This window comes from Phyllostomus discolor, chromosome X (genome assembly GCF_004126475.2).
Source record: "Phyllostomus discolor isolate MPI-MPIP mPhyDis1 chromosome X, mPhyDis1.pri.v3, whole genome shotgun sequence".
NCBI lineage: Eukaryota > Metazoa > Chordata > Mammalia > Chiroptera > Phyllostomidae > Phyllostomus > Phyllostomus discolor.
Window position 1 is genome coordinate 84,537,372 of NC_050198.1, and position 13,634 is coordinate 84,551,005.

Sequence of the window (13,634 nt, forward strand, 5' to 3'; positions counted from 1 at the left end):
AGAGGGAATGAGGGAGGGGGATAACAAGGGAGAGAAGGGGAAGGGTCAAGTCAAGGAGCTGGACAAGGACAGTGTGTGTGGGGAGAGGATTGGATGTAGGAAGGGTGAGGGCAGGGCCTGGGAGATTAATGGAGGAAAGGGGAGACAACTGTAACTGAATAATAAACAAATTTTAAAAAGTAAAGAACAAACTGACAGTAACCAGAAGAGAAGGGGTGGGGATAACAGAGGAAATACGGGGAAAGGGCAGGTCAAGGAACATGAATAAAGGACTCATAGGCACAGACAATGAGAGGATAGATTGTGGGAGTAGGTGGGTACAGGGCAGTGGAAGGCAAGACAACTATAACTGGACAACAATAAAAATATTTTTAAATATTAAAAAATAGTAAATAAATAAGTATATTTGGGATTAGTATTTTAGCTTTATTTAAGTGAGGCATCTGGTCTTGTTCTCAAGCCTTGAGAACAAGGCTTGAATTCTAGCCTTGACCAGGTAGCTCACTTGGTTAGAGCATCATCCTGATACACCAATGTTGTGAGTTTGATCCCCGCTCAGGGCACACGTAAGAATCAACCAATGGATGCATGGCTAAGTAGAATAACAAATCAATATTTCTCTCTCTCAAATTAATAAATTAAAAATAATTAGGTAATTAAACATTTAAAAAATAAAAATTCTATAATTCTTTGACATTATTTACCAAAGCTGAACATATACACAACTTAGGACTCAGTAATTCTACTCCTAGGTGTACTCATGTGCTCCAAGACACAGTTTCAGAAATATAGGCAACACTGACAATAACTCAAAGGTCCATCAAGAGTAGAATAAATGCACAATACCTGACACTAAACTATACTACAAGGCCACTGTAATCAAAATTGCCTGGTACTGGCATAAAAACAGGCACATGGACCAATGGAACAGAACAGAGAGCCCAGAAATAAACCCAAGCCTCTATGGTCAATTAATATTTGACAAAGGAAGCAGCAACATAAAATGGAATAAAAATAGCCTCTTCAACAAATGGTGTTGGGAGAACTGGACAGCTACGTGCAAAAAAATGAAACTCGAGCACCAACTTACACCATATACAAAAATAGATTTAAGGTGGATAAAAGACTTAATTATAAAGCGTGACACCATTACAGTCCTAGAAGAGAACGTAGGTAGGAAAATCTCAGATATTTCACGCAGAAACTTTTTTACTGACTTGTCTCCTAGAGCAAGGGACATAAAGGAAAGAATAAACAAATGGGACCTCATCAAAATTAAAAGCTTTTGCACAGCTAAAGAAAACAGTATCAAAATAAAAAGAGAACCAACTGTATGGAAAAACATATTTGCCAATGATACCTCAGACAAGGGTTTAATCTCCAAAATATATAAAGAACTTACACGACTCCACTCTAAGAAGACAAGTAACCCAATTAAAAAAATGGGCAAAGGACATGAACAGACACTTCTCCAAGGAGGACATACAGAAAATCCAAAGACACATGAAACGATGCTCAATATCGCTAGCCATCAGAGAGATGCAGATTAAAACCACAATGAGATACCACTTCACACCAGTCAGAATGGCCATCATAAACAAAGCAACAAACAACAAGTGTTGGAGAGGCTGTGGAGAAAGGGGGTCCCTAGTGCACTGTTGGTGGGACTGCAGACTGGTACAACCACTATGGAAAGCAGTTTGGAACTTCCTCAGAAAACTAAAAATGGATCTGCTTTTTGACCCGGCAATTCCACTGCTGGGACTCTATCCTAAGAATACTAAAACACCAATTCAAAAGAACCTATGCATCCCAATGTTCATAGCACCACAATTTACAATAGCTAGGTGCTGGAAGCAACCTAGATGCCCATCAGTAAATGAATGGATCAAAAAACTATGGTACATTTACACAATGGAATTCTATGCAGCAGAAAGAAAGAAGGAGCTCCTACCCTTTGCAACAGCATGGATGGAGCTGGAAAGCATTATGCTAAGCAAAACAAGCCAGGCAGTGAAAGACAAATACCACATGATATCACCTTTAACAGGAATCTAAACAACAAAACAAAACAAAACAAAACAAAACAAAAAAACTAGCAAAATATAACCAAAGACACTGAAATAGGGGATAGTCTGACAGTGACCAGAGGGGAGAGAAGAGGGAATTTCAGGGGGGAATGGGTAGGGTTTACAGGAACAAATTCGGAGGACACATGGACAAAAACTAGGGGTGGGGGTAATGGGGGGGAAGGGCGGAGGGTTGGGTGGGTGGGCTGGAATGGGAGTAGGGGGGAGAAAACTGTACTTGAACAATGATTAAAATAAAAAAAATTAAAAAAAAAGAGTAGAATAAATGAATTGTGATAAACTCATTCAGTGGAATATTATACAGCAATAAAAACGAATGGTCTACACTATAAGCAAACATATACATAAATCTCACAAGCATGATGTTGAGCAAAATAAGCCAGACACAGAAGAGCACATCCTGTATGGTTCCATTTATATTTAAAAGGTTCTAAGGCAGGCAAAACTAATTTATGCTGTTACAGGTTAGGATGGTGGTGAGTTTTGACAGTGGAATGGCTGGGAAAGAATATGAGAGTTGTCCTTAGAAGAGACTGAAGAGGAGAAAACACAAAAGAAGGAGAAGGTCAAGAAGAGGGAAGAGATTTAGAGTGATATGGCCACAAGCCAAGGAAGGCCAGGAACCACCAAAGCTGGAAGAAGCAAGGAAGAATTCTCTCCTAGAGCCCCCAGAGGGAGCACGGCCTAGCTAATATCTTGATTTCAGACTTCTAGCCTCCAGAACTGAGAGAGAATAAATGTATGTTGTTGTAATCTACTAAATCTGTGGTAATGTGTTATAGAAACCCTAGGAAACTAATACAGTGAAGATACTCTGTTTCTTGATCTGGGCACTGATTATATGGATATGTTCATTTAGTAAAAATCAAGTTATACACTAATAATTTGTATACTTTTTACATGTATATTATATTTCATTAAAATTTTATTTTAAACAATCTATGATGCTATAATCTAGTTTCCTATTACTCATCATTTCAAGTAAATATGGACCTGCTTTATAAGCTTTTATTGCTTATGTTTAAGTTGTGCTTTACAACAGAAAGAAAGGCTTTCCACCAAATCAAAAAACAATGCCCCTAACAACTGTGTAATCATGTCTACCTTGAGTAATCATAGTCTTGCCCTCTACTGTAGTATGGTGAGAAGAACTTTGGAATGTCAGAAGGAGCTGATATCCATTTTTCATATTTTCCTTTTTGTTGAAGTAGGTAGCAGATTAGTTAAGGAGTTGAAAATCTCCAAAACAGGAAGTGTCTGGAAGTTTTGGGTAATAGTAAGATGACCAGCACCTTGCTTTTGCTCAAAGTAGATCAGTTATTAAGCTTTTGTGATCAACAGCAACAAAAAGAAGCCCAACCCAAATCCCACTTTATCTGGCAATTTTGCAGTGAGTGGGAGAAGTGCTGTACATAGTTCATGTGTTATTAAGAATGGGATTCAAAGATGGTTTCCTCTGTCCTAGAAAAAAGAACACACTTGGCAGCCTGCAAACAATAAACTAGTGGAGGTTCCAGATTTTTTTTTTCCCAAAAGAATGAGATGCCTCCAAAATGAGCATGTTTTCCATTTTTTACTCCCTCCAACCCCAGGCAGATGATTTTGAACGTGCATTCTCCTCACCCTGGCTTCGAAGAAGTCAGCATTTGCCAGAACTGTGGACTCAAGACAAAAGCCAAATGCAGATGGAAGTGGCTGTGGAAAGCAGGCCCAGATTCCCTCAGTAGGGATTACTAAGGAACAAAGCTGGCAGGATTGGGATGTCAAATAGTCACAGGTGCAGAGAAGCACAGGGCAGGAGTTGGGGTCCCCTGGGAGAGGCCTCTTTCCACCCTCATATAAGTTAGTTCTCATGCATGTCTGCTTAAAGGAAGCCACTGCTGCTTAAATCCAGTTATTGAACTTGTGAGTTCAAGGAGGCTTCATCACTGAAAGTGGGCCTACAGGCCCACTATTTACTCCATGATGGAGCAGAGTCTCCACCATTAGCCCTGCCCAGGCACCAAAAACATGGGACTGTGACCACATTATCTAGGACATTGAGTACAAAGTAAAGACGATAACAGTGATCTTTTAACTGTGATAGAGATTTGGAAGCCCACAGTATGAATAAGCAAAATTTTGGCAATAGTTTGGGTGATGACTTCCTTAAAGGGCCAAATTAGATTAAAATTGATGACTCCTCTAGTTCCTCCTGCATTGGAATCTTCAAATGCATGTGCTCTGTTCTGTGTGGATGCTATCTTTCCCCTTTTAGAGTGCAAGCTACAAGGACAGCAAGGTCTGAGCCCTCCATTTCTGTTGTCACCTTTGAGCTGTTGTCATCTACATGCAGCTGTTAATGTAAAAAAGAAAAAAAGAAAAGTGAAGACAGAAATGAAATGGCACATGTTCCAAATTAGGCCACTATGGGATGGCCGAAAGAATGACTTCTTCAGCACAAATAAAGAACTTCACTCAAGGATTTGTTCAAGAAACAAAAATGTGAAATAGAGGGCAAAGAGAAGAAAATTTCCACCTACAAAATATGAAAAGTAAAACAATGTTTGTAAGACCAGATAATAACTAACTGATTTGGAAAGAAGTCAAAACATTAGGTAATGTGAAATTCTGAGCCCTGACTGTAACATATATTGCATGTTTTTTTCCTAATTCAGTTTTTTTTCTGCATGGCATTCCAGCCAAATGTTCTAACTGAAAGCCCTTGAGGAAAGACTGAACATGAGACAATAGTTCATAATTCAATTCCATCAGCGTTCACTGAATGTTTAGTATGCGCTCAACATTGTTTGGTGCTGTGGGGAATGTGCAGGAAGCAGAAAGCACAGTCAATACCTGCAAGAAGTTTGCCATTTTGTTGCAAGAGAGAAGACTTCCAAACATAGAACAATTAAATAAGAATATAAAGACACAGTAAAGAGTCAAAAGAAACATACTTTAGTGCAAAGATGTATGGTGTAGGCAAAAATGGACAATCAATGCCACAAAAATGCTACGGATAGTAAGGAGAGGCCTACAGAATGCAAATAAGGTAGACTCATGGGCTAGGAACAAAGCCAGCCAATATCACACTCTGGAACTAATGTTAACAAGGAAAACTCTAAACATTTGTCCTATTAAGTCTAAGGTACTGTCTCAAAATCAACAGGAAACTGAGAATGGCTTCTAAAATCTCAACTATATTGTGGCAATCACATTGTAACGTATATAAATGTTGAATCACTATGCTGTGCACCTGAAATTAATACAATATTGTATGTCAACTATAATTAAAAATAAAATTAAAAAATAAAACATTTTTAAATAAAAATAAAATAACATCTCAATAAGTAAATAAAATAAATTTAAGAGGCTAACTGATACAAAATCAGTTATCTTGATGTGGCTGTGACAAAATTTTTGGTAACTCAGTGTGAATACTGAATAAGTAGACCTGGATTATAACAAGTTGTTAGTAAGTGTGCACCACTGTTTACAGAAGTGGACCTAAGTTTTCTGGGCCATCAGAAAGGTACAGCTTGCCACTTCACACCGGTGAGAATGGCCATCATAAACAAATCAACAAACAAGTGTTGAAGAAGAAGTGGATAAAAGGGAACCCTATTGCATTGTTGGTGGGAATGCAGACTGGTACAGCCACTGTGGAAAACGTATGGGATTTCCTCAGAAAACTAAAAATGGAACTACCTTTTGACCCAGCAATTCTACTGCTAGGATTATACCCTAAAAACCCTGAAACACCAATCCAAAAGAACCTCTGCACCCCAATGTTCATAGCACCACAATTTACAATAACCAAGTGTTGGAAGCAACCTAGGTGCCTATCAGTAAATGAACGGATCAAAAAACTATGGTACATTTACACAATGGAATTCTATGCAGCAGAAAGAAAGAAGGAGCTCCTACCCTTTGCAACAGCATGGATGGGTCTGGAGAGCATTATGCTAAGTGAAATAAGCCAGATGGTGAAAAACAAATACCATATGATCTCACCTTTAACAGGAACTTAAAGAACAAAGCAAACAAACAAGCAAAATATAATGAAATACATCGAAATAGAGAACAGGCTGACAGTGACCAGAGTGGAGAGGGGAGGGGATAATGGGAGAAAAGGGTGAAGGGTTTGCAGGAACAAGTACAAGGGACTCGTGGACAATAACAAGGGGTGTGTGGAAACGAGACGGAGGTGGGGAGAGCTGGGGTGGTGGGCTGGGATAGGGGTAAAAGGCAGAAAACTGTACCTGAACAACAATTAAAATAAAAATTAAAAATAATAAAAAAGAATGACAAAAAAACATGATACATTTACACAATGGAATTTTATGCAGCAGAAAGAAAAAAGGAGCTCCTACACTTTGCAACAGCATGGATGCAACTGGAGAGCATTATGCTAAGTGAAATAAGACAGGTGGTGAGGGAGAAATACCATGTGCTGTCACCTTTAACTGGAACCTAATCAACAAAACAAACAAGCAAACAAAATAAAACTAGAGACACTGAAATTAAAAGCAATCTGACAGTTACCAGAGGGGAGGTGGGATGGGATGATGGGGGGAAGGGTTTTCAGGAAAAACTTATAAAGGACACATGGACTAAACCAAGGGAGGGTGGAAGCAGAGGAGGAAGGTGGGTTTGGCTGTGGTGGGGGGGAGTGGTGGGGAGTAAGTGCAGACAACTGTAATTGGACAACAATAAAATAATTAAAATTAAAAAAAGAAAGGTATAGTTTGTATCAGAATACAGGAGACAACCTAGGTGCTACCCTTTTGACCCTCCCTTGGTTATGAAGTTTTGAAAAATAGTAGCTCCTTTAGAGTCATATCAGGTCAACCCACCACTTATTACCTATGTAGCTCTGGGGACTGACTTCACTTTCCCGAGCCTGGGTTTCCATAAATGGGAACAATTAAAAAAATAATACCACTTACCCCCACTGGATATGATGAGTATTCAATTAGGTAATACATGTGGAGTGCTTAGCACAGAGCCTATAGCAAGCATATCAAGAGCCCAGTAAAAGTTTGCTATTGTTTTTGTTATTCATGGTAACCTCCTGATTGCCACTAAAAGCTAGATACATTGATAGTTAAGAATCTGGGCTTTGGACTTGGGTAGATTGGTGTCTAAATACTGTGCTCTGCTGTTTACTGGTTATGTAATTTTGGGCAAATTAGGTTGTTTATTATTATTATTATTGCTTGTTGTACCTATCATTACTGCCAACTTGGTTTCCCAGGTACCTTGATACTGGGAAAGGAAGTTAAAGGACACAAGTATTCAAGAAACTGGAAAGGCATACCTTTCATTGTTAATGAATACACTGGTCTTCTGGAGTACAGTTTCCCCTAAGTCTAGTTAGTGTCTGTCTATCAGCTCCCCAAAGTCCCTGTAGGATGAAGGGAGTTCCTGTTTCAGTGACAAACCAGCCTCTCTTATTACTATCTACTTCCCAAAGTAAGAAACTTTTGGCTCAAGAAACTGTAAGTCCAGAAGCAGGTGGCTTCAGGGCTAACACAGTATGGTAGACCCAGCTCCTTTTCCCCATTCTTCTCTTTGTCCTGATCCCCTCCATAAGTTGATTTTATCCTCAAGCTTGACTGAGATGTCTACAGCAGTTTTATAGCTTATATCTAAATAACATTAGAGGGAGAGAGACTACTTTCTTAACACTGAAATAACATTCTCAGAAGCCCACAGCAAACCTTCCTTCATCTGTCACTAATGTGCACTGATCACAGGCCTGCTCCCAAACTAATCCTTGTAGGCAGGTATATCTGAAATATCCAAGGGCATGGTATTACCAAGACTGGGTTAGACTAATTGGCCTCCAAGCACTGAAGCTAGAAGTGATCCTCAAATCTACACTTATGCTAAACAATATGATAGAAGTAGAATAGAAGGTAGGATATCATCAGTCCACAATGGCCATTACTTTAAGTATAGACTATCTGTGCTCCTTAATGCTGGAGACCATGAAAAATAACCCTACCACAAATAACTGGTCACTCCCTAGAAGCAAGTTGAAGTTAAGGTGTACCCCAGTGACCTCTTTGGAATTATAGTCATATCCGGAGTAATAGGAATGTTATTGCCTAGAAAAACAGGGTCCTTTTCTAAAATGGGCTTTCCCTTCTGGCCAGACTCCTTGGTCCGTAACTACAGTTGATAGGATCTTAGGGAGAGGTTTCCTTGGCCTTTTGTTTGAATGTCGTGCCCCCTTTATGATTCTATACATGAAGAGGAAACCAGCCCTTTCCAGCTATGTCAGAACCATGATTAATACCTCAGTAGCAAGCATGACCCAAACCACAGTGAGCTTGGTTCCTTCCTTTCCCAGAAGGAAGCTAACATGGTTCTCCCTTTGTTTGAAGGTGTTGGGTTAAAAAACACTAGCTGCAGTTTCAGAGGGAAGTAAAGAGGTCTCAAAATCCATTCCCCTCCTCACACCCCTACTTTTTATGTTGAATATAAAATGAATCAGCCTGAGAAATGAAGCTTCATCCTAGACAAGGCTGAGGACTGACACAGGCGAGGCAGGACTACTTGCACAGCCTAGTGTGACACCCTGTCTTAGAAGGTGTACAACCACAGGCCTGTGCCTCAGGGTTCAGTTCCTACCATTGGCTTCCTCCTTGACCTGGTTTTAATTTTTTCAGAACTCTCACCCCTCTTGCAGGCATTTTTTGGCTCCTTGCCTGACTTCTGCATGGTCTCCCTAGGCAGGTTGCATTGTTCTCCCTCAGCTAGTGAGGCTGGTTGTGCCTAATTGTCCCAAGAGACAGGAAGGCACCCTTTACATCTCTCCAGTTTGGGTCCATTTTTACTGCTCCTCTGGAGTTAACATCAGTGACTTTGAAAACATCTTGGTAAATGTAGATGTAGAATCTAGATAGGATTGTGGTCACCTTGGCCCTCATTTTTCTTGCTGCTCACAGAGTAGGAAAATTCAGTGCTGGTTTTGGACTTGACCCAATGCCTTTTCTGTTCAGAAAGCCAATAACTCACTCTCAGTGTGACTTGTTTGGCTCTGCTGGCTGTATCATGTATCATATATTATAGATGATATATCACAGTCATTGGCAAAGCTAACTAATGCCCAAACTCCACTCCTAGGTCCTAGCACCAACTGCCAGAGGTAACCATACATTAACATTAGTAAGATGCAGTGGGCTGTTAAACCAATCTGAACCAATCTTATTTGAAGTGAAAGGGTGGAAGCAAACAGACTTCCAAGTTTCTTGGAGTAGTATCAGTATAATTTCTTTTGGACTGTAGATAACTTTGAAAGATTGTATTTTCTACATTACTTGAAATTTGTTTTTCAAATCAAGTGAATATTATGTACAGAACATTGTGTTCAAAGTTCAAGGGACTACAAGGGTTTTAGTAAGGAATACATGTCATATGTTTTGGGAAAATTACAAACAATCCAAGGTAGTATATGCTAAGTCAAAAGGAATGGTATATAGCAGGCTATAAGTGCAACAGAAGTACAGAGGATTTTATCCTTAGTTGTATAACAGCTTAAACTCATTTCTAAGCATTGCCCTTTGGTCTTTCATTCAGGACAATGATATACTCTGGGAGAAGTGGGGTGAAACACGATTTAGAGTTAAATGAAACCTCTCATTAACCCATTACCAACCTTCAGCAAGCATACCCTTTTCACTTGCTTTCTTCCTGTGGCCAAAGTTGGCCTATCCAGGAGGGCAAAAGAGTGTCTGTCCAGTTGTCTGTATGGCAGCTTGCATTCTGATACTGAAGGAAAGATACATGTGGAAGGATTCTCTAAAAAACACCCTGCTGTATTGTAAGTTGCCTGGTCACTCAGCTTAATGATTTTGAAAGACATTATTATTAATTTTTATAGGATATTCCCTGTCCTTTCAGATACTTTTTTAAAAGATTTTATTTATTTATTTTTTGAGAGGGAAGGGGGGGGAGAGAGAGAGAGAGAGAGAGAGAGAGAGAGAGAAACATCAATGTGCGGTTGCTGGGGGTTATGGCCTGCAACCCAGGCATGTACCCTGGCTGGGAATCGAACCTGCGACACTTTGGTTCGCAGCTCGCGCTCTATCCACTGAGCTATGCCAGCCAGGGTGAAAGACATTATTTTGTTTAGTGGCCTGTAGTGAGTGAACTTTCCACTCTGCCAAGGAAGAGAAATTAAGTCTGTGGGAGTAGGGAAATAGTAGGGACCTCCTTGGGAAAATCTGTGATGGTCACTGGGTTTATTCATTTTTAAGAGACATTCTGGGGTCAACAAGAGAACCCTGTCCTAGAAGTCAAGAAATGTGCTGTGGGTTGAGCCCATTAGCAGATATAGGGAGAACATGAGCCACTGGAAATCCACAAGGAGCATTAACAATGATGATAATGACACACATGTCACATTTATATACCTCCTTACTTTCAAAGCATTTTCACACTTACTACCACAAAATCATAGAATCTTAAGAGTGGAAAATTAGGAATTATCCAGTATGGCTCACTCCAGGCAAGACTCACCTACAATATCCCTCTTGTTTAATTTTCAAGGAAGTCCTCTGTGGAAACCAACTTGGCAAGTCACACCACCTTCATTTTAGAGAAAAACCAACTAAAATCTTAGAGAGTTTCAGGCCAAGATATTGCAGTCAATTAGTGATAGAAACTGGCCTTAGACATGCTAGTCCTAGATTCTTTACCTGCTATCACATCTTTCTCTCTTTTTTTAAGAGGATAGGTTCTAGTCACCTTTGTGGTCCTTACTATGTAATTTAGCACTTAATTATTTTTGAAGTGCTTTAGAAGTTTCAGATCTATTACCCCAACTAGAGTACAAGATCTTTGAGGGCTAGTTTCATATCTCATAGTGCATATTGTCTTTGAATCTCCATCCTCTCCCTAGTTCACCACCAATGTTACGGGTTCTTGAAAGACACACAACAAATTCCTTTATGAACAAATTGAAATTCTAAAATATCTGAGTTATTCCTTATACTTTAGAGGGATTCCAGATTGTACTTTCTATGATTTTATCCACATCTTTGAAAAATTCATTTGGTTGTAGCTACTAGGTTGAAATATTTTGGTATCAGGGCTTAAATGGGGAAAATGTCTTGATATCATATAGCAGATCACCTTTTTTTTATCAATAAGACAACTTGCAAGGCTATTACCTAGGTCTGATATTGGCAAGTTGAGAATTCAACATGTATTTTATTTCTCTGTAAAGCCCCGACCAGAACTCTAGAATGGAAAAGTCATGTTGCCCACTCCTGGCCATTGGGATATGTTAAATGAGATGTATTGTGTTCATTTTATATCTTACTGTTAGAAGAAGAGTTCTAATCATGGTTATTTGTCATGGGCTTTCAACATAAACTAGCCTCTTCCAAGCGTATTAGGCTACAATGAAAACAAGAATCAAAGACTTACACAGAAATATCCACAAGGCTCACTGGTTAACCAAAGTGTGCACTTAGAACTTTCTGAAGCTAAAATTTGGAACTTGGTGAGATATTTCTATTTTTAAAATATTAAGATTTTAAACTGCTGTCTATACCTAGACTTAAAAAAACCCTCTCTTTAGTTCATAATTCTTTTGTGGTTTTGACATATAGAAAAACCCTAGCTCATAAATTTCCATACCTATCAGCTCATTCCCTTAATGGGGAATTTTCTCTTTTCCCACAGATAGGATCCATATTGCGATAAGCACCTCCTGCTCCTGCCCTCCAAAGACATCTGGCAAGGGTGTTAAATAACAATAGGTTTGTACAGTGTTATAATTTTTATAGCTAAGGGGAAACCACCTGCCACTGCCACCTCTACACCAGAGATGGGTGAGATGCCCTTAAAGTCTTTCATGAGAACAAGCAATGGAATCCAGCAGATCATCCTAATCAAACAACACTGAGGCAGAAGGGCCCAACTTGTCTGGCAAAATTCTTTCAAATACATTTTATACTATTAAGGCTTAAATTCACCAGAAAAAAAGGACAATAAAATGTACCAGGAAATGTTAAAGGTAGAATAATAGAGCTGCCGAGATACACTTAAACATAACTTTCTAAGCTTAAAATGCATAATAATTTTTTCCAGATCCTTTTAGTTCATTTTTTATTCCAAAAAGAACCTAATATGGAATTGCACACATTTGGCCCAGTGCAACTTTGGCTCATATCAAGCCCCTTAGACTTGGCCCACCACAAATTCATGCTGTCAAGTCCAGCTTGGCTCCCACTATTGCCCAATTGTTCCTTATACACCTTATACTGTGAATATTCCAGTGTTTCTCCCCAGTTTCCCAAGTCTGCTCCCTCTCAACACCCCATTCTTAGTAGATGAGCTTGCTTACAAATCTCTTATAGATGTTGCTAAAAAATTGAAGCTATCAGTTCAAACTCTCTTAGCTATTGGAGATCTTAGAATATCTCTCACATCAGATAAAGTTGTTTTTTTTTTTTTCTGAATACTCTTTATTTCCTCCTTCTCTGCTCTAGAATTTATCCCTTCTTACTTTTCGTTTTTTAAGTATATTTTATTGATTATGCTATTACAGTCTTCCCAATTTTTCTCCCCTTTCTCCCCCTCTTCCCTGCACCCCCCAAGCCTCCAGCATCCCCCCCCCCTTAGTTCACGCCCATGGGTTGTACATATAAGTTATTTGACTTCTCTGTTTCCTATACTATTATTAACCTTTCCCAGTCTATTTTATGCCTACCAATTATGCTTCTTATCCCCTGTACCTTTCCCTCCCTATTCTTCCCCTCCCCCTCCCCACTGAAAATCCTCCCTATGATGTCCATTTCTCTGATTTTGTTCCTGTTCTACTTGTTTGCTTAGTATTTGTTTTCATTTTTTCCTTCTCACTTTTCTACTCCCACGTTTATCCTCTCCCACTAGATTTGCACCATTCTATAAGGTAGCTTACCAGCCACATGCTGCTATTTAAATATAAATGAATTAAAATAAAATAAAATAAGAATTCAGTCCTGCAATTACACTAGCCACATTTCAAGTATTCAACAGCCACATGTTGCCAGTGGCTACTCTAAGGGATAGTGCAGATGTACAAAATTTCAGTCATCACAGAAAGTTCTACTGGGTAGCAATTTTCAATGGTGTCCTTTGATTTCTTACCTAGCCCATGGACTCTTCCATATTATCATCATCAACAACAGGAACAACTACCCTACTAGTAACCCTTCTACCCTTGTAGCTAGCTACCAGTCTCTAAATGCTGCCCAAGTTTTAGAATGAGAATTTACTTTCACACCTACATTCCTTCCTTAGTCCTCTGCAATCTGACTTCTGTATCTTCTTTACAGAAATGAAGCCACCAAAGACTTTTGGGGCATCCTCCACCATTCTTTCCCAGTTTTCATCCTCTTAAAATTTATCCTCTCTAACCTGTTCTCCCACCTCCTGTCCCTGGCACATAATCGTTGCTGAAGAAGTGTTGGTTCACTGAGACAATGAACTTCAGTCCTTGATCACTTAGTTTTGCTGCTATGTCTCCCTGCTGTCCTGAAAACCCAGTCCTCTGCTCTTCTTTTG